This window comes from Urocampus carinirostris, chromosome 20, assembly GCF_059441175.1.
Source record: "Urocampus carinirostris isolate Australia breed hairy pipefish chromosome 20, RoL_Ucar_1.0, whole genome shotgun sequence".
NCBI lineage: Eukaryota > Metazoa > Chordata > Actinopteri > Syngnathiformes > Syngnathidae > Urocampus > Urocampus carinirostris.
The window spans coordinates 28,829,324-28,851,917 of NC_142368.1; positions in this window are offsets into that span (position 1 = coordinate 28,829,324).

Below are 22,594 nucleotides of genomic sequence, written 5' to 3' on the forward strand. Positions count from 1 at the left end.
TATGTGCAAAAAGGGCGGTTGAGGTTGCTGTTATTTGGCTTACTGTTCCTTTTTTGACTATTAAGCATTATGGTTCATTGCTTTAATTATCATTTATGATGCTCTTTACATTATTGTTGCTGTTGACTAATTATGTTCCCACTTTTTAATTTCCACACTCCTTAGGGCTGATCTGCTCTTTTAACCTTGAAGATGTAATAAGTTATTCAGGGGCAGGCCACAGAGCGGGGGTTTGAATCCCTTATCTGAAGGCTTCCGACCCTGTTCTCCTAGCAAAAAAAAATCCAAAACTCCTTATTTTGAATGTCTACTCAAGTTTGAACTTAGACCAATATTCCAGTGTACTGAATTCTTGCCTGTTCTTCTAGATTTCGAGTAGCACATTCCAGGGGCTAATTTTCCCCTCACAGCTGGTGGCACTTGTCTTGATTTGTCTTTTCCCTTTATTAGAAATTCATTCTTGATTCCACGTCACAAGCACTCTTTCTCATCCTTTCTACGTTCCAGGGCAACTTTTGCCTGCCCTTCCTGATTACAAGTATCACCTGACAAACTTGAAAATTCACCTTTGCTGTTTGGGCTTACTGGAACGCCGCCCCCTTGCCTTTCTCTTGTCACTGACCTCCTGAATACCGAACCCTGTACTAAACCGTGTTTCCCCCTTCTGGGTGCTAATTTCCCTTGCACAGTTGTTGGCAATTGACTTTAATTTTCTTTTCCCTTTATTAGAACTTTGTTCCCTTCGTTTTTTGCTAGTCTGTTGTCTTCTATTTCACCTCCGAAACATTTTTGTCTTAGCCTTTTGTTTTTCAAGTGTACTGAAACCTCATCTGATCAGTTGGATCATGAGTAACACCCTTGATTCCTTCCAAGGGGCAACCTTGGATCATAATTCTTGCCTTGCTATCTGACTTCCCGTGTACCGAACGTGGCCCGAATAAAAGACAATTATTTATAGACTAATCTGTGTTCCTGCACTCTTCTTTCGCACCACCCCGAGTGGGTTCTAGACCAGGGTAAAAAGTACTACTAACAATAATTTATTTTCCCCTTTTTGATACAATACACACATTGCCCCACAGATGGCGCACAAGAAGCAAGGAGAGTGCACTACGCATAGACGACTTGAGAGAACGTACTTGGAGTTTTTTGGAATCCACTTTAGAAACGCATCAAGATACCGAAGAGTCCGACTCCCGTTGGTCTCTAATAAATCTAACAAGCACTACATCACTGATACTATTCCAGACAAATCGAGGCTTTCAATTACACATTTCCTCCATCTAATACTATTTTGTATATAGGCTAATCCCCCCCAGTAACAGTTAACTTCACGTTTGGGACCACAGCTCCAAATAAATCGGCTTTGTCTGCGGTTAACGCTGCTCTATACTTCAGGGTCTGTCCAAACAAGCCGATTCATGATGTCAGAAGTCCATGTATGACATGCTGAAGAAAAGCAGTCCTCCCTTTCTGAGACGAACGCCTCGATAGTCGTAAATGCTGTCATGCTCCCAAGGAGATACACCAGGAGACCAAATAAAACCCAAAACGGTTTTGAAATGATGGATTTGGAGTTAGTTTACGTTGGTCTCAAGTCAGGAATGTCCAAAGTCCAGCCTGGGGGCCCGATACAGCCCTGATAACATTTTTACTGGCCCGCCAGTAATTTTGACTTCAGTATAAAATGCATTTGGACCCCAAAAGATTTCACCATTTCACCAAATGATGGCATTTCCTGCATGGTGACTGTAAATAGAAAAAGGAAAGTTGCTTTGAGAAAAGGTAGAAATTGGAGTGATTTTTGCAACGAAATCCGAAAGAACTGACAGTCTGCCTAATTTGCTATGAGGCTGTGGCCGTTTTCAACAACTATAACATCAAGAGGCACTGCCATACGAAACATGCAAACTACGAAAAGTTAACTGGTAACAAACGCTGTGAAAAGATAAAGCAACTGGAATCTGTTTTATAGGCACAGCAGAGCTTTTTCTAAAGGCCCCGTGGGTGAAATGAAAATGTTACAAAAGCGAGCTACGAGGTTGCGATGCTAATCCGCAAGTATTGGAAACCCCTGGCTTAAGTCATCCATTGAGGGATACAATGAGGAGCGGTGGAGTCTGGCCTGTTAACCCTTCAGATTTGTGATCTTTCTATCAACTTGGACCAACACACTTTAATTTGGATGGAAGTTTATCGGGCCTAGCTATTTTCAGTCAGCGTCAACCTAGCCTGAACGTGTTTACATTGTGCTTAATGCACAAGCAGGGTCCTGAATCTAAACACGTTGGAGCAGACACTCTCCACGCTGCTCCAATTTATTGCCGCATTCCGAGCCGAGCCCGGGTAAAAAGGCAACTTTCTCTTAGCTGCAGATCCCACAAACGCATGAATTATGTTGTTTGAAAGAGGAGGAATTTTTATTGTCGTGGTTTTGTGCGAGTACGGCTGGGAGAAAACAGAACATGTACAAAAAGTAGAAACTCTATATATATATATATATATATATATATATATATATATATATATATATATATATATATATATATATATATATATATATATATATATATATATATATATATATATATATATATATATATATATATATATATATATATATATATTTATTTATTTTTATTTTTTTTAATTAAAAAAATGAAAAAGAAAAGAAAAAAAGTCAGATTAATCATTGTAGAAATAAGGAATCTATGACCTTTTATAAGCCAAGAACTACTTTTTGTTACTAATTTGCCCAAAGGGCACCCAGTTTCATATGCATTCTAAAATAACAACTGTTGTTACTATGGTAATCACTATGTTATTACCAGGTTCATTCTTGAAAGTAGGTTTAAATATACCCAATCAATCACTAAAAAAAATCATTTGACTAGAAAATCACACCGCAAGCTACTTTCTTAACAGGTCTGCAAGCTCCTCTTCTGGTTCTTTTGTGTTTGGGCGTCAACAATGGTTTCCTTTCAGCTTTCCTACATGAAAGTCCCATTCCTTCAGGCAATTTTGCACAGTTCTGTCACATAGATTGTTGACTCAACTCCCTCCCATTTCCTCTTCATTTGTCTTGTTGTGCATTTTCTTTTTTCAAGATGTATGGCCTTCAGTTGTTTGTCTGACGCCTACATGTCTTCCTTGGAGCACCAGTATGCTTGACTTTAAAAACCTTCCCTTGCTGTTTTTACCTGGTCCAAATCTTCGATACAGCTGACTATAAACAGCCCACCTCTCTGACAACCATACGAGTAGAGTTACTTTCTTCAAGAAGTTTGACAACCTTTTTTTGTTCTCAAGAGACATCTCTCTTGTTGAAGCCATGATTCTTGCCGGTCCACGTAGCCCAGGAGCCCTCCAAGGTGTGATAACTGCACTGTTTTTAACTGCTGACTAATGAGGAGACAATCTAAGCCAGGTGCCCAATTCAGGAAAGGAATTTGATATGGTGTGTCCTTAATCTCTACTTATAATGCACTATTTCCACTTTTTTTTCATCAGAATTGAATCATTTCTGTCGTGATTACCTAAGTGGAGCCACCTGGGGTAATCATCTGGCGCGCTGGAATGCGCTTCCTGATTGGATGACGTTCCCTACTTAAGCTGTCAGCGTCCAGAGATGGACGTTCGAGTGTACTCCTCGTATCTCTGAGTGTGACTCCAACATACAAGGTACCCACAAATTCCCTTGCCTGATTCATGCCTGCTTCTCGTTGCCTGACCTATTTCTGTTACAAGTTTTACGATCTACTCTCCCGCCCCGGCCACCGACTTACCCGCTACGTTGCACCTTACGCTTTTCATCACGGAGCTGCCGTTCCGCCCGAAGAGGCTTTCGACCAGCAAGAGCCGACGTCCCAAGCCTGTTCCAACGATCCTTGTCAATAAAAACTCTAAAACTGACGCAATTGGATCCGAGTGTCCGTTCTGGTTCATGACACATTTCTATATTTATTTCCCTGCACTTGCTCAATAAAAGTAACATTTACTGACCATTCCAATGTTTTTTCCTGATTTATTTTAATGTTTCTGAATTACAATACATTTCACAATTTTTTTTGTGATCTGAGTTTTTTACTACACAATTAAATGTCTGAGTAAGGGCTTCCCCAAGACTGGTGATTGCATGCTTTTTGATGGGGGTTGTATAGATAAAATATATAATACGATAGAAATATAATCCAGTACATATCTAGTCAAGTCAAGTCACATTTATTTCTATAGCCCTTAATCACAAAAATGTCTCAAATGACTGCACAGAATTACAACCATCGGCTGATCTTAAACTTACATGCGGGCAAGGAAAAACTCAAAACCTCAGCGTAAGGAAAAAAGAAACCTTGAGGAGGGGCCTCACAAGTGGTAATCCCCGTCCAGGATGACTAGGGTGGAATCGATTTAGCATTGAGTTACAGGGCACAAACATAGTAAACATCAATAAAAGAGAACACTATGTAACATGTTGAAGTTTGTCCGGAAATTAGTGATCAGAGATGGCATTAGGATACGGTAACACTGTAACATTTGAGGCAACTACACCCCGGGTCAGAACAAGATCTAGAGCGTTCCCATCTTTATGAGTGGGCACATCAACTATTTGATTAAAGCCAAATGTATTAATCAGTGACTTAAAAGCAATCGCAAGTGAATTTGATGGGGAGTTTAAGTGAACATTAAAATCACCAATAATTACAACATTGTCGGCATGAGTTACTAGGTCAGTTAGCAGATCTGAAAATTCATCTCAAAAAATTGAATATGGTCCAGTTGGGCGATACACAACAACTCCATAAATTGGCGTTGACATTGAGGATCTCATAACAAGTGCTTCAAACATTTCAAACACAGTAAGGGTACCGGGAGTAAATTTCAACTTACTTTCCGATATAAGAGCAACACGCCATCTTTTTTGCATGGTCGTGCCAAGTGCGAACTCACAAAGCTATGGGGAGAAGCCTCATTTAGCACTACAAACTCTTTTGGTTTTAACCAGGTCTCACAAAGGCCAATAAGGTTAAGATTGTGATCATTAATAAGGTAATGCAAGTAAGACAAGTAAAGCTTTGGAAGCTAGTGATCTAATATTCAGCATTATTATTTTTAAAAATACATTGTCAAATAATAATTTAGCTGATGCACCTCATGTTAGAGGGAGCAACATTCCACATGATTCTTGGACACAAAAACCAGGGTGTACTTCTTGTTGCAAAAATTTGGCAAAATAGAATCACATAAATGAAGCTATGAAAATGCATTTTCTCTCTCTCTCTCTCTCTCTCTCTCTCTCTCTCTCTCTCTCTCTCTCTCTCTCTCTCTCTCTCTCTCTCTCTCTCTCTCTCTCTATACCTTGGTAATATCCCTCAAGAGGGGTGACCGACAGCAAGAAACACAGCAACTAAAGGCCCGATCACACAGCCTTTAGCGTCTGTATTGCGGGTGAAATTTTGCGATTTTTTTTTTACCCGTGGTTGCCCACGGTGGAAAATGTGCAAAATTGGCCGGCGACTGTTCCGCGTCCTACCGGCGACTGTTCCGCCTCCTTATCGCTGGTAACTGCGGCTGCATCGCTGTGCCGCCCGCAGTTACCTGTGGTCTAAAGTTTTGGGCAGCGCAAAACTTTTTCGCGCGGCCAACCGCGTGTGAATTTCTTACCGCGTGTAAAGCACGGCTGTATCTCGATCTCAAAAGCGTCCAACAGCGTCTGCTTCACGGGCAGAAATTTCTGGCCGTGATTCAGCCTCGATACGCCCGTGAAAGGCTGTGTGACCGGGCCTTAAGTTGGTTATGCTTTCGTCCTTCCAGATGAAACAGGACACGAGAAAGCGGCCATGTCACTCGGGTCAGGATGACACAACACACTTTTGTTCAACAGCAGGGCCCGACAGCTTTCACTGGTATACCCCTGCCGCATCACACAGTTGCCCTTCCATCCCTTAGAATGCGTCCAAACATCCCACTATCCTTTCAAAACACCTATCCACTTATTCCTATCACAAACAAGAGCTCTGGCTTCCACCAGATTTAGACCTCTTTCCTGCAGTGCACTCATAACACAATCCATCCATGTAAATCGCGGCCTTCGTCTTGGTCTCCTTCCATTTACTTTTGCTCTGTAGATCCTCTTCAACATTCGCTCCTCATCCATCCTCTCCATTTGTCCAAACCAACCGAGTACTCTCTTATCTACACGCTTGCTCAGTTACACTACAACTAAAGTTCTGTTTCTCACAATTTCATTTCTCAATCTATCCAATCTTGTCACTCCTAACATACTCCTCAAGCACTTCATCTCAAAAACATTTAATTTCCTTCTCAAATCTGCATTCAGGCTCCAGGTCTTTGCACCATAAAACACAGTCGGCACAATCACACTCTCATACAGTCCCCTCTTAACATCCATACTCATACTCTTGTTGCTCATCACTCTCCTCAGAGCACCCAAAACCTTGCTTCCTTGAATCACTCCGTGCAATACCTCACACTCCATTCCACCAACTGCAGCCACATCACAATCCAAGTACCTTAAGCTTTCATCTTCTTCCAGCACCTGTCCATGCAACCTTATTTCCAACGCCATGCCCAGTCCATCACGTGAAAACTTCATCACCTTACTCCCTCCAACATGTCTTTTTCTGGAAAAACAGAGGATAAAACAAAAACAAACAAAAATTGGACAACTAAAACGAACAACACTAAAAAATAATGCTTATTTTTTAGTGTAGTTCTCTCTTCTCAAAAGTGAAAACAAATCTCCAGTTAAGCAATTGTTAACTATAAGGTCATTGATGGAGACTGCGAGAGTTAAAATAAACAAAATAAAACAAAATGAAAAGAACCCCAAAATCCTTTTCGATTAAGAAAAATATTGAATTTTAAATTCTAGAAAATATGACAACCGGCATCGATAAAATGTGTTCATGTCATACTATAGAAATAAAAACAAAATCAAAAATATTGTTAAAATATCGCCTGTTACCAAGATTGATCCTTCATTAAGTTTGAGACCTAATGTCGAAACGCATCAGAAAAATCTTTGAGTATTTTCTTTTAAATGTAAATACCTTTTCATAAAACGTTCGTTACAGATCTGATTAATGTGAAAAGACCTTTTTTTTCCTTCTGTTATCTCAACTGTCCATGTTGTTGACCTAGCATTTGAACCTATTATTTGTTAAACAGAGAATAAACAAAAGATGTCAATCAAAGACTCAATCAATTAATCAGTGCTATTTTTGATCAGACCAGTAACTATGATGTTTATCGTGCATCCCCCTAGTGTAAGTATATGAGACTTGTGCAATATCCGGCTATTATCAATGAAATTGTGTGATGTGTGAGAGCTGATACCAATGTAGTAATGCAGCCTTTAAAGTCCAAATATTTGAATAAGACAGTAGCAGAAATCGAACCAATCTCCTTTCTTCTCACTGTTTTTGGAGTTGGGGTCTTATTTTGGTACTTTTACGACCACCAGTCTTCTAGATAACGTTGTCCGGAGTTTTTTGGCGTCGATGTAAGCAGGGGCCCGACTGGCCTTACCCGCTCGGATCTTCATAGTGGCCAGGGGATCGATGTTCATCTCATTTTCATCCCCCTACAGTGTCCCTGGTGAATCCAGGCACCCCAACAGCCGTAGGGGTAATGAGCAGAAGGGCCATTCCAGCATGGACTGGACCAGGCATTTTTGTTTTCCCAGCCTCTGATCAGCAGGGGTCACTGTCTCCTTTGTGGATGAGAGAAACAGAGATAAATAGAGAGAAATAGGGATAGAGAGAAAGAGATAGATAGAGGGACAAAAAAAAGCTTATTTTTAATTATGTTGGTTTATTCCCCCTGTTGAGACACTTCCTGTGGCTCAATTTAACTTGAAAAAAACACTAATTCCTTTATTTATATAGATTCATATCTCATCTCATTAGCCGTACCGCTTATCCTCATTAGGGTCGCGGGGGGGCTGGAGCCCATTCCAGCCATCTCCGGGCAGTGGGCAGGGGACACCCTGAACTGGTTGCCAGCCAATAGCAGGGCACACAGGGACAGACAACTCATTCGCTCATTCACACCTATGGACAATTTGGACCGGCCAATTCACCTGAAATGCATGTTTTTGAAACGTGGGAGGAAACCGGAGTGCCCGGAGGAAACCCACGCAAGCACGGGGAGAACATACAAACTCCGCACAGGAAGTCTCGAGCTGGATTTGAACCCTAGACAGGTTCCCATGACATGAACTGTGCCGCAAAAGCGTTAACCACTGCGCCGCCGTGCTGCCCTAGATTCATATATTTTCTTAAATTATCTGTATATTTATTATAAGTGAAGACAAAATTCCCACTATAAGGTGCCATGTCCATTTTGAGCATTATATCCCAAAACTCCAAATCATAGATAAACAATTTATTTTTTGAATTGTTAGTTCTAAATCTCAAATTTTGCTTTTTTTACTAATTCCAGTCACGTTTAACCATTATCCTCGTCAGAATCACTCACCCAGATTTGAGTGATTGAGTGTTTTCTTTTTTGTGGATTGGTCATTGTCCAAAAATTCTGTGTGTATTTTTCAATTTCCTTCTTATCATTTTATTTTCTTAATTTTTATATGTGTTATCTTGCTGTTGGCCATCCCCCTCGAGGCAGATGACCAGGGTAGATTGTTAAATCATCAACTTAGCCAAATAAAACGCATTTACTGTTACAATTCACTCTTTGTTTTCCTTTTTGTAAAAATCATAACCGATGCATTATCTTTTCAGTAAGTAAATTTGTTCAAAATAACAGTATTTTACAAAGAAAGCAGGTGATTCACCCTCAAAGTGAATGACTTTGCCAAATTGAAAAATACCATCCAAAAGTGTTTTCAATGTGGGCAATACTCTAATGGTGTATGGTCATTCTAATTGATTATTGTTAAGCTATTTAACAAACATTTGAATTGTTTTAGATTATAGCATATTCTTTTTGTGTAATATTTTCTATCCGTCCTAAACTTTGAATTTCAAAAAAACAGTTATATGGAGAGCTTATTCAAAATAAAAATTTTCATCAATTGCGAACAAAACTAGATTTTAACTCTTACTTTACTGAATTCTGACCAAAAACATTTCACGTGTCTCGTGTCTCAAAACTTCCCCCCAACTGAGTTTAAAACTCAGTTTAACTTTTATGAATACAAGTGAAATAAGATAGCATTTATAATTTTGCAAGATGAATTTATCAATCTTCCTCGTGTACATATACACTTTGTATTAACAAGCCTATATAACTTCAAGCAGACGTATTCTTGAATGTTCTTGTGTTCCAGGCTTTGATTTGCGTATTCCACAGTACATTCACCATTTGAATGTTGCTCTTGGCCCATCAAAAGTACTTTTTCAAAATGTGTCCGTGTCAAATACGAAATCACTTTACTGTCTTTTTTTCTTTTTTAGTTCCACTGACAACCAGTCCAGGTATCTCCTGTTAGCTGTCCGAAAAGCAGCTGGGGTGTACTCCATCACCACCGTGACCGCGCCGTTGATAGGCGCAGCTGGGGTGTGCTCCATCACCCCCGTGACCTCGCTGTTGATAAGCGGCACAGACAATGGATGAATGGATCTCAACTGTGTTCCCCATCACAGGAAATAACATTTTGTCCATACCCCCTTTTTGACAGGTTGATATGCCCTTTGGAGAGTGCATTGATTTTCAAAAAATATATATTTTATGGAACCCAGTGGCACTTAGAGTCTCGTTAATTTTATCGTGCTTACGTGCTGGGATGTTTTAGTATATAGCTGGACTATTCAATGGCCTAAATTTTTCTCTAAATTAAAGTACTAGTTGACATTATCTTAGTTTAATCAATTTCTATCCATTTATTTCTCGTGCTGTTATATTTTTAAATTATCATGATCTGTCTCGAAATCAATTATTCCGTTATTTTTAAATTCCGATGACCTTTCCAGGATTGATCAATCTGTTTCTCATTGTCTTCTAAAAATGCTCTTTTCAATCGACACTATTTCCTTTTAATTTAACCAAACCATAAGTCAGCATTTGTTACATATTTATTAATCATTTGTCAATCGTAACACACTCATTCTCAAAACAATTTAGTGTGGAATCAATTGGCCTCCCAAAGGATCTTGTCCTTTGGGCTAAACTCATCAAAATTCAAACCCTCAAACTATGTAAACATCAAAAATCTCAAAAAATGCCAAATGGAACTCAAAGTCAAAACTCTCTATAATCATAATCAATCTTTTCTTATTCATTCAATATAAAACAATGCATACTTGTCACTTATGAATTATCTTGTTGACTTGCATTTATATTATATTATTATTCTAATCTTTATTCTGTTAGTCTTTGTTCTATGCAATAGTCTTTGTTTTATGCAGCCCTTCGAGATCCCTTGTGATTAAGGCTTTACAAATTAACATGATATGGCCCGACTATTAATACTTGTTTTTTTTTTTTTTTAAAAAGAAAACACAATTCGTTCAGTGAATGAAATAGCTTCAGCTACGTTATTAATGATTTATAGTCTCAAATTTTCTTTTCTGTGTTAATATGTCGTTATTTTCAAACTTATTTCAAAATTTTGATTATTTGAAACGACTCAGATCACCTGCTCTTTTGTGTGCATTATTTTATTGAGAGTAATCTGTTATTGAATATGAGAAAAAACTAAGGAAATAATATATTTACGTAATACGCCTCTTTTCAATTTGTCAATTTACGAACGAACGAGAAGATGGACACAAAAATGATAGATGGTTCCCAGTCACCTTCTTTGCTTGACTCATCCTTGCTTTATTAAGAGCAAAACTACACGTCTAAAAGTTTTTACCCTTTCGCTATTCGCATGTTCAACGAGAAATGATTAGTCTTGTTATTTACATATTCTTTCTTTTTAAACTATTCTGTATAATTGTCTTATGTTATACACTCAGTGTTTTCGTTTGCCCACGCACCTGTGTCCTAGACGCATCATTTTTGCTGGGGACACATAGTCTTAAATCAGTCTTTTTGCCACAAAATTGTCATCATCACCCAATTACTCTTTAACAAAGATTTACTGCACTACAAACTTTTCATCGTTGTTTTGGTTTCGCGGTTTGTGTTTTTATTTTTCTGCACACCGATCTTGGCTAACGAGATCTCGTCGCTTCGAGATTACGTCATTGTTGGCGGTAATTGTTGTCAAGCTAAAATTTAGTCAGTCTTTTAGAGAACCGGCTTTTTTGGCTCAATTCATTAAAGAGAGACGGCTTTCAAACGGCTCACTTGCTTTGATGATTGATGTTACGAATTATGTTGTACAAAGAAGTTAAGGAAAGAAGGAAGTATAAAAGGAGAAAATGGAAAAAGACATGCCTGTGGCCATTCCCCATTACCATCAACAATTAGATGCAGAAAATGAATTTAATAATTTGATGATCAAAACTGAATGAATACACAGATCTCTACTATATAATTCGTCATTTGGAGTCCAAATTAGACAAGAACTACATCTTATCGTTATCTCCATCTCTAAAACTTATAAAGCAGCGTTAGTGCTGATCCCTGATCCCTCTTATTTTACCTACGACTCCCTTTGCAATTAAAATAACATCCACTACATCCCGAGGGATATACAGAGACCACCGGATCTCCCTGGAAGATTGCCGCCTGCCGAAAATGACAACGACGGAGGAAAGGCTGAGCTAAGCTAAGAAGGCGACCACACAGACTTTCAGCGCTCCCAACCAACGCCAGATGCATCTGTCCACAATGAGTGAATTGAGCTGCAGATCGCCACCAACAACGCCCGGAATTGGAGGACTTTTTTGGCCAACACGGAGTCCTGGCTTTCCCGACGCCGCATTACATCACCGGGTCGAACGAGACGAAGACTCCGGTAAAAACAGGGGATGGAGACTACGCGCTAACAATAATAGCGGAACCATTGATACACAATGCTCACTCGATATGGAGTTCTAGCTATGTACCGGAAGAGTTAACTGTGGTCTTTGTGTTTGCTGTATAAGTTCCACCGCTAACAGTTCCACCAGATGCTAACGTTAGCATAGCGCTATATCTCCTTTCGCTGCTAAATATCAGCTTGCACTACCCCAACGGAGCTTTATCGTCGACGGCGACTTTAATCGGGAATGTTTAATGACTGTACTCCCAAATCCTTCAATTGTGGACTCGCAAATCTACTAATTGTGGACTGAGCAAATCGGAAAAACGCTGGACTGTGTCATGTAAGATCAAACATTTGGTCAGGGAACTCTGTTTGACCCTCACATTATTATCGTAATTTTTTGCCATTACATTTCTTCCTCCTTTGCGGTTAACTGAAAATGAATGGCTGAATTAAGAGAAATTAAACCTGAGAGGTTTAACTCTGACCCGATTGTGGAAATGTCTTTGATTAATTTGTTTACCACTGTGCTCAGCATCTTTTTCTATACCGCATTTTCCGCAATATAAGGCGCACCGGGTTATAGGGCGCACCCCGAAAAAATCGTTTTTGGTCCTATTTTTGACATACATAAGACGCACCGGATTATAAGGCGCTACAATGGGAACGTCGACAAAACAGTCAGATAGTTCAGTTAAACTTATTACCCCCTTAACATTCCCAAAGCTTGCAAAGACGCAAATATGTGTCGAGAACACGTGCGGATGCGGTGTCCGTACGATGTCACTCAAATGCATCGTTCCATCCTTCGGAAGGTTAAAGTCTTGGGAAATGCCAAACATTCCTTAGTTTCTATTTTCTTTTTCGCTCGCAACTTTACTGTGCATATGACACTTGGAATTGAGTTTAATTTAAAAAAAGACACTCCATTCCATCCATTATCTGCACCGCTTATCACAGAAACATCGAGTTCAGTCTGAAACAAGATACAGGGACAATATAAAACCCGGAGTAGCTCACCAAAGTCGTTGTGTTCATAATAATGTGCAGCTAATGTCCTCTTATATCCGTGAGGGTAGTAAATCCAGGAGAATAAAATATTTACAAATACAGAATAGAAAAAAATGCTTTCTGTATGCCGTCAGCCACGTGCTATACGCATTCATCTTTTTTGGCCAATTGCAGGCTTTGTTTTGCCGTTCAAGCCAATGCCAGCCTGTAAATGATAAAAATGATCCTCCCCTTGACCTCCGAATAACTTTAGCCAATAGTGATCCATTCAAATGATGATTGACACATTGGTTAGCCAATGAAACGCCGGTAAATAAATCCCAGCATACACCGCGGACTACTTGGCGTTCGGGGGAAAATCTAGTCGGCGGCTGCTTGCTTTAGTTGCAAGACTTTGCGAATTAATTTTGTTCCATAAATAAGGTGCACTGTATTATAAGGCGCATGGTCAGCTTTTGAAAAAAATAAAGGCTTTTAGGTGCGCCTTATAGTGCGGAAAATACGGTAATATAATTTGTGTATGTATTATGTGGTATGTCTTTCTTCTTATTCTAAAGCAAAACAATATGTTATGTCCATGTTTATTTGCATTCAATTAGATATTCATCCTTGTAATCATTTTCTTTTATTTTTGTAGCTTTTCTATAAAAATACTGTTATATGTTTCTTGCACAATGTTGACAATTGCACTATGATGACCACCAAATGCATATTGCGCAAACCTTACGATACCAAACTGTATGTAACATCCTACATGCCGATATTTCTTGTGTAAATATTGTGTAAATTATAAATATAACCTTATCTTCTCTGTTCCTTTACCTCATTTGACACTGGAGTGTCATGCCCAATTTCGTTGTCTCAATATGTTAACCCATTTTGTAACGATGACAATAAATAATAATAATAATAATAATAATTTCCTTTGTATTGTCATTCTTTGTAACAATGTACACAGAACGAAATGTCGATACACCTGACCCGTTGTAGCGAGTCGATGCAGCCGCAGCCAACAGAGGGCGCCGCCATTATACCAATAAGGTATGTCTCGGCCGAGGCGCGAACCAGCGACCTCCCAGTCTCAAAGCGGGCACACTACCATCTAGGCTACTGAGCTGGTAGGTATATTCTATTCTATTATAAATGGTCTGCATTTATACAGTGCTTTTCAAGTCAATGAGGACCTCCAAAAACACTATATAATGTGTTGTGTTTCATACTTACCCAATTTTCAACTTATTTTTTATTTAATTACATTTTTCCCTTTAAATTTCTCTTTCCTTTTCTTACACGCCCACTCACACTGGCTATTTAGCTCACCAGTATAATGCGAAAAAGACGTATAGTCTCCCACTTAATTTTAATTTTTCCTTCAAACCAATTAAATCTACTTTAGCTTCACCTATTCAATGTGTAAATGACGTATCTTGATCTGCAACAAGTTATCTCACTTATTTGTATTCCAATCGATACATTTTCATTCCATAATTTTTAGACGGTATTATTTATTAATAATTTTTCAAAATTTTTGTATAAAAATGCCTTTATTTCAAATTAATCTATTCCAATTTACTCAATTGGATTTTTCCCGTATTTCCAGTCCTTAATTTTCACATTTTTTGAGCTGAGAATACACGGAAAAACAAAACAAAAAAAAGTTATCAAAAAATGTATTTATTATTTTGTATTATTTCGGCATTACCTTTAATTAATTCATCCAAATTACTCACTCATATTTTTCCTAAACTCCTCACTCCTTAATTTATAGATATTCAATGAAAAACAAAAACGTTTTTGGACCGGAAAAAAAAAAATGGGATCAGGTTTTGGCCCTCGGTCCTTATATTGCTCACCATTCGCGTTGAACACAAATTTCCCGAAAAGTCAATTTTTTCCGACTCCTCACACTGTGTCCTATCAATTCCTCTAGACACTTCACTTTTCAGACCACCTTCGCTATTTTTAAGTGATTTGCACCTCTAGGAGTACTTTATTTGCCGTTTTTTTTTTCTTTTCTCTAGCGCAAGCGTGTCACAAAATACACAGACAGGAAGAAAAAGTATATAGGAAAGCCGACAAACAATTCAAAGGACACACAATTTAGACACACAGGGCCCAGACTGACGAATTTTAATTAAATTTGCTTAATTTAGACTGTGGACATATTTTCCTTTTTATTGAAGCCATGCGTTTACACAACTGCGGAGTTTTGATTGATTTTTTTACACAATTTCCACAGGGGCACCGCTACCCACGGAATTTAACTGTTCCTCAGTGGACTCTGTCGTCCCTTGGTAGAACTTAACTAATTATTTTTAATTAGGGGGCTCTACCTACCCCGCGGTCCTTAACTGTACAGGAATGTGTATTTTCTGGGCCTGTGAGCAGACTATCTTAATTTTCCCGTCCAGAAAATCATCTGATCCCGTTTTAAACCATAATATAGTTTAAATATTAAAATACACCCTAATTTTCAACTGGTATTTTCTTAGATGAAAGGGTAATATACTTAGCTAAGATTTTTTTATGGCCTCATACAGGCCTGGCGCGCTCTGTCCCGCATCACTATTGGCCCCCCGTTTTTTTTATCATAAAATGGCTTCTTCTTAAAATTATTCTAAATTTATATATTAATAAATGATTTTACCTGAATGCGTACGCCAACTTGGTTCGAATGGAGGTTTTCTGAGCCGATTTCAACACATCTTTTGTTGTTAGCCTCATGTTGCTATCCGTCATTTTGTTTTTCGCTACATGCGTTGCAAGCGTTCGCCTGAATCCGCAAAAATCAGCCCAAAAAAGACCCCAAAAAATGTGAGAGATATTCAAGATATAAACTCTCTGTTGGCAGAATTATTCAGATAAAAACACTTATTGAGGTTTGACCTCCCCCGCGAATGTAGCGAGCACGGCCCAGCAGCCATCTTCCAAGGTTGCTCGGGCCGTACTGACAACATCCGGTCAGTAGGTGTAGTTTATTGATGTCACACATAAACAGGAAATGAAGTCACACATAAGTGCGACTTTACATTAAAATGAATTAAAATTGAGAAACGTATTTACAAATAATGGAATTAGACTGATCTTTGAATTGTGACTATGTGTGTGATGATTGTTTATATTTAGGAATATAAAAACAGGTTAATTTCATAGAATGGAAGTCTGAGAAATACACAACCAAAAACAGCCAACTTTACACAAATAAACATCCTTACCTTTTGCAAAATATTCCTCACACACCTGTCATATTCCAAACACTTGATCCACACATCCTCTTCCTCTCCTGAAACCACTCTGCTCCTCCATCACCTCCTCATTCCTTCTTCCTCTCACTGTCTTAATCAAGACTCTTCCGTACAGCTTACAGACAACAAACAATGGCATTTTAGATTGGGAAAATAAACCTGAACAAATCTAACAGTTAAATGAATTTTGGATTGGTTTAGCATGATTGATCTTGATGGCCTATCAGTGATTTCAATTATTTTGAAATAAAATGGTTGCACCAACATTTACAAGCGATCACATTTTGAGATTCCAAAATAGTCCACTAACAATGATTCACCGCACGGCTTTTCTATATTCCGGGCCAGTTCGACATTTCAACACCACCTGAGTGTTAAAGTACAACAAGCTCACAACTTCAAAGCTTTGACGCGAGCATCTGAAACCGGAGGACGCTGCTCGGCCCACCCAGGTTACTTTCGGTTTTCTTTTTTTTTTCGATTTTTATGCTGGAGGTCCTCCTTGCTCTAAATCATTCTCATGGCTTGGAGAAGGGATCAGTCTCATATACGATGATTTCCAACATTTCCTCTCCTTGGAGGTTCTGGCAGTTTTCTCACAATAGAGATTTTTTATTTTGACAACCGAGCTTAAACGGTAGCTTGGCTCTGATAACTAATCCCCTCCTCTGTACAAAATATTATTTTATATTCTCCGTTTTTCCAGGTGCTCTGAGCCGACCACCTTTTATAGGAATATATGGAGCAAAAACCGCACGGACCAAATCTGGTACATGTTTTCTGGTTGAACACAGTAACCCCACTCCGTCATTATTGTGCATTGATCTTGTTTTCAAAAATGTGATTTTTATCTCATTCAGGTCATGAATCCTTCTCCAAAGTCCGAGAAAATTGTAAGTAAGAAATTCTTCTTGACGCCACAAATCATTAGAAAGCTTAAATTCTTATTATTCAAGATAAAATGATCATTTCAAAGTCATCACCAAAACATAACAATCCGTCTGAAAAAAGATACCCAAACACTATAAAGCTTGTGTAATGGACCAGAAAAATTACACAGTATTCGACTCAAAAAACAGTTTACAGCAAACATGGTCTCGTTACATTCACGACATTCCAGTGAATCCATCTGTTTAAAAAAATTATTAGATAATCTCAGAGCCGAAAATAAACGTGCGTAAATGCAATGGATTCATTTTACACGCCATAGTCACAAGCAGGTGTTCACAATCAGTGATTGACTTCTGAAAAGAGAAGTCAAACATGTACAAGTCTTTCACAATGTCTAAAAATCTGCAAAAGTAAATTACAAAGTTGCAAAGGTTTTAGAACTACAAACTGGACGCTTCTAAATGGCTACTTTTGGAAACACTGTGACATACCTTTAAAAAAATGTGTAAATTATCATGTTTATTTTTTAGATTGTGATCATATTTGACCTGGGACAAAGTAAGACTTTATGCTGTTGTCACGGCTGTTTTACAATTAAGATGCCCATAAAGAGGCATATAATTGCAAAAAAAAAAAAAAAAAAAAAACTCGGGCAAGAATAAAAACCCTCTACTTCTGTGTGTTCCAACTTAGATCATTCAATGTTAGTAGCTTTTGCAGTGATTATTTTAGTTTGGGACAAAACGTTAGAGTTACCTTTCAAAAAAGACCAACACCATCCATTTTCTCCAAACCATTCAAAAAAAGCATTCAATTTACTTTGGGTACATTTTGGATTGGTATTTTAGGCGAATTTTACAGGGGTTGAAGTAAATTGATAGCAACCTTGAGTAACCCGTCAAATAATGTGCTGGACTGGTACAGTTTAATCAAAATCTATGAGAGGCTTCAATGATGACATAAACCAGGAGATGGCGGCAGTGAGTAAAAAATTTCATACAACTCCTCTAAGGAGCTGCTCTGTCTGCTCGATTTGATGGTGAACGTGCAAGTACATGCATTTCTTAGAAGTGCTCAGATAAACGGTCTCTTTTTATTCTTTTTGGGGTTGGCGTCTGGACTCTACTTGAACAGGCCTTTTCTAAATTTTACTATTTTCATGGAACACTTACAAATAGAAACAAAAAAGGGAGGGACAAGCTCTCCAACAATTCAAACCACCCCATTCCTGCTACCTAATATGTTCCACCCCGGACAGCTTTGCTAAAATTAGTGGCAGGCTTTGCATTTCAAACCTCGGCCTTCAGTTATGGCCAACGAACCAGCACTTTGAGATGGATTTTGTCAGTGAACGTCAGGAGCCAGCTCCACACCAATCAAGATCAGGTTCCCTTCGAGATGCTTTTGTTGTGCGTTTTTTAAAGATTCAGTTACTTGACATTACATATGCTTAGTATAAAAATGTCAAAGTCTAAAAAAGTTCAAAGTTCACTGTAGTGCAGAGTGAAAACATAAATACTATTATAATTTAGGAGAATAATAGACTTTGGTGCATTACTGCCCCCTGGCTGACATTTCCTTACGCCTGCAAGAAGGCTTTGATGTCGCCAACTTGAAATCTGATTGGCTAAATCAACAGTTTCATTGACACTTGATATGTCTCAGGAAGTCCTGCTGAGCTGCATGTGAAGGCCTCCGGTCCGGGCATATTTGTGACCCTCGCAACAAGTAATTGCTGAAATGTGATTGGTTAAATGCTTAAATATCAAAGCACACTTCTGGAATTAGTGCAACATTGGGGGATAAGAATCTGAAGGTGCATTTGAAGTTATTTAATAAGTATTCATGGACATAATACAATTACATCAACTGATTCAGATATTTTAAGTAAAGCATGAGGGCTCTTTGGACTCGGTTGGGCATTCTTCACACAAACTTAATAGAGAAAATATTTAACTCCTAACTTTTTAAGGACACCTCAAATTTAACTATTTGTCAATCATAAAGGCAGTTTCTCCACTGTTAGGGTTAGCAGCTAGTAACTTGAATGATGATTATGCCTGCAATCATAGAAAAAAAACAAGATTCATGAACACTGATATTGGTTTCTGGTCTGAATAGGTGAATATCAAGTTTTTTTCACATGTGTTGATTTTTCGATGGAAGAAATAAAAGTAAAAGTCATACAACTAAGCGCCAGGATGGACAAACAAACCCAAGCTGTTAACACCATTATCCCGGAGATCCTGGTGGAGAAACTTGCACACCTAGGACTCTCTCCCTCCATCTGCCACTGGATAATGGACTTCCTCTCCAACCGCCCACAGTCGGTGAAACTCGGTACCCACGTCTCTCCCACCCTAACACTGAACACTGGCTCCCCCCAAGGTTGTGCACGGAGCCCCCTGCTTTTCACCCTCTACAGCTCCGACTGCTCACCGACCCACCCCACAAATACTATAATTAAGTTCGCTGACGATACCACCTTGATCGGCCTCATCTCTGAAGGGGACGAGGCGGCATACAGGGATGAGGTGGAGTCACTTTCAACGTGGTGTTCGGAAAACCACCTCATATTGAACACCACAAAAACAAAAGAACTGATTCTGGATTTCAGAAGGAATGGCAGGAATCCAGCACCACTCACCATAAAAGGAGACTGTGTAGAGAGAGTCCACTCTTTCAAATTTCTGGGTGTGCACATCTCTGACGACCTCTCCTGGTCTGCAAACACCAGAGCGGTGGTAGGGAAGGCCCAGCAGCGACTGCACTTCCTGAGATTGCTCAGGAAAAATAACCTAAAACAGCAGCTGCAGGTGTCCTTCTACAAAGCCACAGTGGAGAGCATCCTAACATACTGCATCACGGTGTGGTATGCTGGGTGCACAGCAGCAGACAGGAAAAAGCTCCAGAGGATCATCAAAACAGCCCAGAGAATCGTCGGCTGCTCTCTGCCCAGTCTGGAGGACATTGCCTGCTCTCGCTACCTCAGCAGAGCAGAAAACATCATCAAGGACTTTTCTCACCCCGGCCACCACCTCTTCGACCTGCTGCCTTCCGGCAAGCGCTACAGGTCACACAAAGCAAAAACAAACAGACTCAGAGAGTTTCTTCCCCACAGCCATTACCACCCTAAACAGACACCGCAAAAAAAAACTGAAAACTGTTGCAAAAAACTACCTCACACGAATGTAAAATGGTACTCACGTACATGCTGTCTGCACTATGTTTGTTCACTGCTCAAAACAGACACCGCACAAAAAAACTGAAAACTTGTGCCAACACTACCTCATACGAATATAATGGTACTCATGTCTATGTTCTTGCCATGTCGACTGCACTACGTTTACTGCTCACCTTGCACAATGTCTGACCATTTCCTTTTTTCTGCACTATGATGTCTATGTTTGCACCAATGCATATGCTGACTATTTTTTGCACTATGATGACTTTGCACCAAATGCAATATTGCACAACCCTTACGATACCAACGGTATCACGACAACACTGTATGTAACATCCCACATGCCGACATTTCTTGTGTAAATACCATGTAAATTATAACAATAGCCTTATCCCCCTTGTTTTATAACCTTATCTTCTCTGTTCCTTATCTTCTTGGCTCATACCTCACAGTGAATGTGTAAAACTGGAGTGTCATGCCCAATTTCGTTGTCACAATATGTTAACCCATTTTGTAACAATGACAATAAAGGTATATTCTATTCTATTCTATTCTAAAGTAAGTAAGCGGTTCTTTGTTTTCTCTGTTAACACACCATTTTAAATTCAGTGCTTGAAAGCTAGTCCTTTGTAAATCTTGTGTCACTTAAACTGTGGCGAGCAGGATGAGTGTATTTGACTGGCCAACAGGATTTCCCCTCTGACCTTTGGTTGTGGCGCTGATGATAATAATAGAAAACGGACTATTTTTGCTCCACGGCTCAGGAAAATGATAAAGGACTCATTAGAAAATGAGAAAATGAGAAATAGGAAAATTAATTCTTCTGTACTTTTATACTTTAATTTAACGTATTTTATCGACCATAAGGCGGACATAAACGTTGCAGATTTTCTTGAAACTGTGCGGCACGCCCTATTGTACAGTGCACCCTGTGTGTCTTATGAAGCAGCAAAGCTTGGAGGCCTTAGTGTTGGGCACCTGCCCTGAGACTGGGAAGTCACGGGTTTGAGCCTTGCCCAATCATAAATTTACAGATTTTTTTCAGTGAAATCCGGTGAGATAGTTCGCATTTCCAACTACATGTTACCTTTATTTAATCTACTGTGACTTCTATGCATTTTTCGTGTGTCCCACTTGTGCAGTAGAGGACATGCGACATCACAAACAATTTGCGGAAGTACTCATGGATGCTAATGCCATAGCACATCTTGCAATTTAAAAGTAAGTCATCGTCTTGGTACTTTTGTTTTATGAAACTGTCATTTTTCCACCCGGACCAGGACTACAGTGCTGCAGAAATTTACAGTGGACTATAATGAAAATAATGAATTGTCGACGCTTGGGCTGATGTGTCTGCCAGGACTGTTGTTCTAACTTTCGGAAAGTGACTCTCAAAGTTAAGAAAGTTTACATTTTAATGGAGATTTAGTGAAACTGTTCTGGTCCTAACCCTGGTCCAAATTGTGACTAACTTTGAATGAACGAGTGAGTTGTTTGTTTATGTATTTATGTATTTATTTTTGGGGTTTTATTTTTGAATCCTCATGTATTAGGAAATATTTATATTTTTTAAATGAATAAATATAAATTAAAACAATTATTATACACGTCTGTTAAAACATAAGTGTAGCTCATTTTAAGTCGTCATTTGTAATTTTTACGATAATTGTATTTATTCTATTTATGAGTGATTTTAAATCTCTTTTTTGTCTTAAATTTACACTCCAAATTATTCACTTCATTTATTGCAGTGTGGAGTTTCAGTACAGAAAATCGTATTTCTTGTTTTTAGTAAGATAAAGTAAACTGCAGTGTTCAATGCACTTTATATTGTTGAACTGTTTACTCTTGTTGTCAGAAACTACCCAACAGTACAGTAGTATATGTCCACTTGAGAAGTTGTCTTATAAGAGTTTGTGATTTATTCTATAGAGTAAACTTCCTTTATATTGTTTTACAATTGACTTTTGTTGTGAATAAAATACTCGAAGTATGGCAGGCTATATCTACTTGACCAGTTGTCTTGGGTTGTGAGAGTTAGATTTAATTTATTATACTCACTTTATTTTATTTTCTACTGATTGCTATTTTAAGATATTGCTTACCGTTTTTGTTGCACTTTAATTGTATTAAATATCTGTTACTGACAAGGTGCAATGAATATTACAAAGGTTTATAACACAACTACGTCTGTTCTTCTTTATTCGACTGACTAGAATGTGGCTTAAAAAAATTCAAATTCTTTGACGTACAAAAACTTATTGTTAAAGTAATTGAAACAGTTACTTCTCCTGGTGACTAGTTACTCCTACCAAAGTCAGGTCAAGTCATGTTTATGTGTATAGCCCTTAATTACAAGGAGTC